A 3711-nucleotide genomic window follows, 5' to 3' on the forward strand; every position below is an offset into this window, starting at 1 on the left:
TATACAGTAGGCACTAGTGAGTATGTATACGAGGTAGGGTCTCCCAGTCTCTTTGTTTATGTTGGCGTCAATCTCTTATGTAATAGGGCAGGGAGCCGTAGTGTAAAACAATCCCCTTAATTTAATTTGCCTGATATTCAATGCTGACACTTATGGTGGATGGTAATGCTGATTAGGTGGGGTCGTTTGAAAGTTTGGATGACAAATAGGCTGGGTCAAGGGAGCAGCTGTGATAATAGTGTGAAGGGCTTCATTTAGTTACACCGAGATCAGTGTACAAGCACACTGATCTCGTACAAGTACGAGTTTTAGCTGATTTTGCTGTATATTTTTAACAGCATGCAGAATATAATTCCCTACAATATATATATTTTTTTTATGTAGAAAAGTAAGTGTAATAGAGTTTTACACACACACGCACAATTAGATATACACACTTACAAACAGGCATACATAGGAATATTTTACAAACATAGGCATATTTGTTAAGTCATTATAATACACATAGGTAAGAAGTAAACGGCAACCAATAATCCTATTTCTTTTACAGTTTGTACGGAAATCGCCGACTCATCTCCTGACCTCAAACGTAAGGTTTTTGAGCCGTCGTGTGTTGGCCCACATCATGGCGCAACCTGTCAATGTCTCCGAGGTTGAAAAGTTTGTTGCAGTGCTGACGTGGTGAGTATATACAAGAGGCCTTTATGTCCCTGTAAATTATAAATCATATATTTCTTTGGTTCATCCCTCCGCATATTTCAAGTCTTGGTGAAATAAATGATTAAGACGAAAGTTTCTAACATTCGGGAATGAATCGCAGGGGACGCAGCCAGCTCGAAGCTCGGCAGATGAAGGAATCTCCGGAGAACCTGCGCCGTGCCATCGGAGACTTCCTTCCGCAGATGGAGATCCTCACCATGAAACCCGACGACTTCGTGGACTGCGTGGCCACGACCGGCATTTTCACGAGGGACGAGAACATGGCTATACTCCTCAACATCAAGCGCGTCCCGGGTGTGCCCCTCCCTCCGGTTTGCGTCAAGACTTCGAAGAAAGGTTCTCTCCAAGACGAACGCCAGCTGAAGTGCGTCCACTTCGACTTCAACCGCCACGCTCGCCAGGGTTCGATCCGCGTGCAAAACCACCAGGACCAGACACTCCTAGCCAACCTGAAGGTGTCGAAACCTGTCCAACTGAAGCGCGTTTTCTGCGACCACATCGCCTTCCACGAAGCCACAGCCACGGTCAAAGGGGCGTGTGGCTTGGTGCAGCAGACGGTCACTAGCGAAGGACCTGACGGGTTTTTCCCTACGCCGGTCACTCTCCGCCCGACCATGTCCTGCACAATCACAGTCAAGAGCAAGGGCTTCTGTTGCCCCTTGTTGCATAGCTTCTCCCTGTGGCATGACGGGATCAGGTTCGAGGGCCAGCGACCTTTCCTCAAGGCAAAGGGTCCGATGCTCTATTTCTGGAGTTTAGAAGACACTTCTGAATAAAACGGAGATCTGACGACTCGATGGAGGTAACTGCTTCTACAAAAGAATAAGTATACAGCCAGACTTCCCCAGCAATAAGAATCGACGGAAATGTGTTATCATTTCTCTGCCGTAGCCTGTTTCCAGTGATTTGAGACTGAGTGTAATTTCACTCTCCTGTACCATTTTCCATTGGGATGTATTGCAATGAAAGTGTCAGTACTTTTCCGCTTTAAAAATAATGATCGTATGTCGTTCACACAGATTCACACTAACATTCAATCTGTCTGTCTATTTATTTATTTATTTATCTATCTACTGTGTATTCATTAACGTATAATTCTATCAATTTACATCTATATTTCTATCTACCTGTTTTCTCTATCCCCCATTCTCTCTCTCTCTCTCTCTCTCTCTCTCTCTCTCTCTCTCTCTCTCTCTCTCTCTCTCTCTCTCTCTCTCTCTCTCTCCACTCATACTCATCCAGTGACACTTAAAACATGCCGAAAAGAATGTTATTCAGTGTAAAATGGACCATGAATTGCATCAATATTCATTACACGAAGTGGAAGACCAGTGTACGCTAAATTACCCATGTTATGATATACATTACGCTTACATTTTTCTCTGATGCGAATTACACCTGCGAGGTACAGTGTACAGTGTGCATTGTACATTCCTGTTGCTCTTCCTCTGAATAAAAGTTATAATTTGTGTATAGCCTTTGTTTTATTTCCCTTCTCTCACACCAATTTCCCTTCTCTTTTTCTTTTTCTCTAATAGTAATGGCGAAATGGTAGTGTTAAAAGCATCGACAATAATGATAACAATGGTGGGGATAATGATAATCATAGTAATAATGATGATGATGATATTCATTATCATTATTATTATTTTTTGTTGTTGTTTTTGTTGTTGTTACTGCAAAATAAACAACATTTATGTTACTGATGATAATATAAATAATATTAATGACGACGACGATAATAACAGTAGTAGTAGTAATAATGATAGTAATATTAACAGTAGTAGTAGTAATAATGATAGTAATAATAATAAAGATAATGATATTAATGGTAATGATGGTAATGATAATAGTAATGATAGTATGATGATAGTGATGAAAATTATAATGATAATAGTGATGAAAATTATAATGATAATAGTGATAAAAATTATAATGATAATAGTGATGCAAACTATAATGATAATAGTGATGAAAATTATAATTATAATAATGACAATAATAATAATGGTGATAATGATAATGGTAATAATGACGATAATAATAAGAATTATAAATATATAATAATAAGAATTATTATAATCATTATCAAGAAAATATAATAATATCTACTACTATCATCATCACCATCATCATGATCATCATCACTGTTATTATCAACACAAGCATCAAAGTAATGGCAACAACAACAACAACAACAACAGTAACAAGAATAAAGTGCCCGACCGCCCTCAGCAGGCACGCCATAACACGAGGCCTTCAAAAGATCTCGCTAAAGTGGCCCCTTCTCTCACCTGACGCGAGCGATTCGATAAAAAAAGTTGGAAATTTGATAAGAACAGCGACATCAGAAGAGGCGGCGTGGCTCTTTGCTGTCGTCGGGAAGTCCTAGGATGTACGTGGAAGGTGATGTCTCTGTGCGGGTGGTGGTCGGGAGGTCGGTAGCTGTGGGTGCTTGTTTGATGTCATGGGACTTCGCTTTATTTTTTTTCTTTTATCAGTTTTTTTTTATCAGCAGTTCTGTTTATATATGCTTGTCTGTGTGCAGGCACGTATGCACGCACGCATACATACACACAATAGGGAACGGAAAAAAGCAACAGTTGATTCCCCTGTTGAACATTCCAGTGCAATGGTATGGTTAGGGTTTTTGTTTCCACTTGCCCCCAACATATATGTATTTCGTCGAATAGATTGGTCAATAAAAACGAAACTATATTTTGTGTGAATTGATATGCTAATATCTCTAATTATCCTTATTTTCCATGTTTCATAATTCGTAAATGTTACTGTATGATGCACGATATTCAATTATAGTACTTCAGGTGATAACAGTTTTAATTCCTTGCACATATCTACGAATCTTAACTAAAATAATTCCAATTTGCCTTATAAATATACTCAAAATTCGGTGACCATTAGAAAGGAAATGTTTAAAGTCCGATGATTAAAATTTCGATTAATAAAGAACATCAAAACCTTGCTTCCGTC

This window comes from Penaeus chinensis, chromosome 24, assembly GCF_019202785.1.
Source record: "Penaeus chinensis breed Huanghai No. 1 chromosome 24, ASM1920278v2, whole genome shotgun sequence".
Taxonomy (NCBI): domain Eukaryota; kingdom Metazoa; phylum Arthropoda; class Malacostraca; order Decapoda; family Penaeidae; genus Penaeus; species Penaeus chinensis.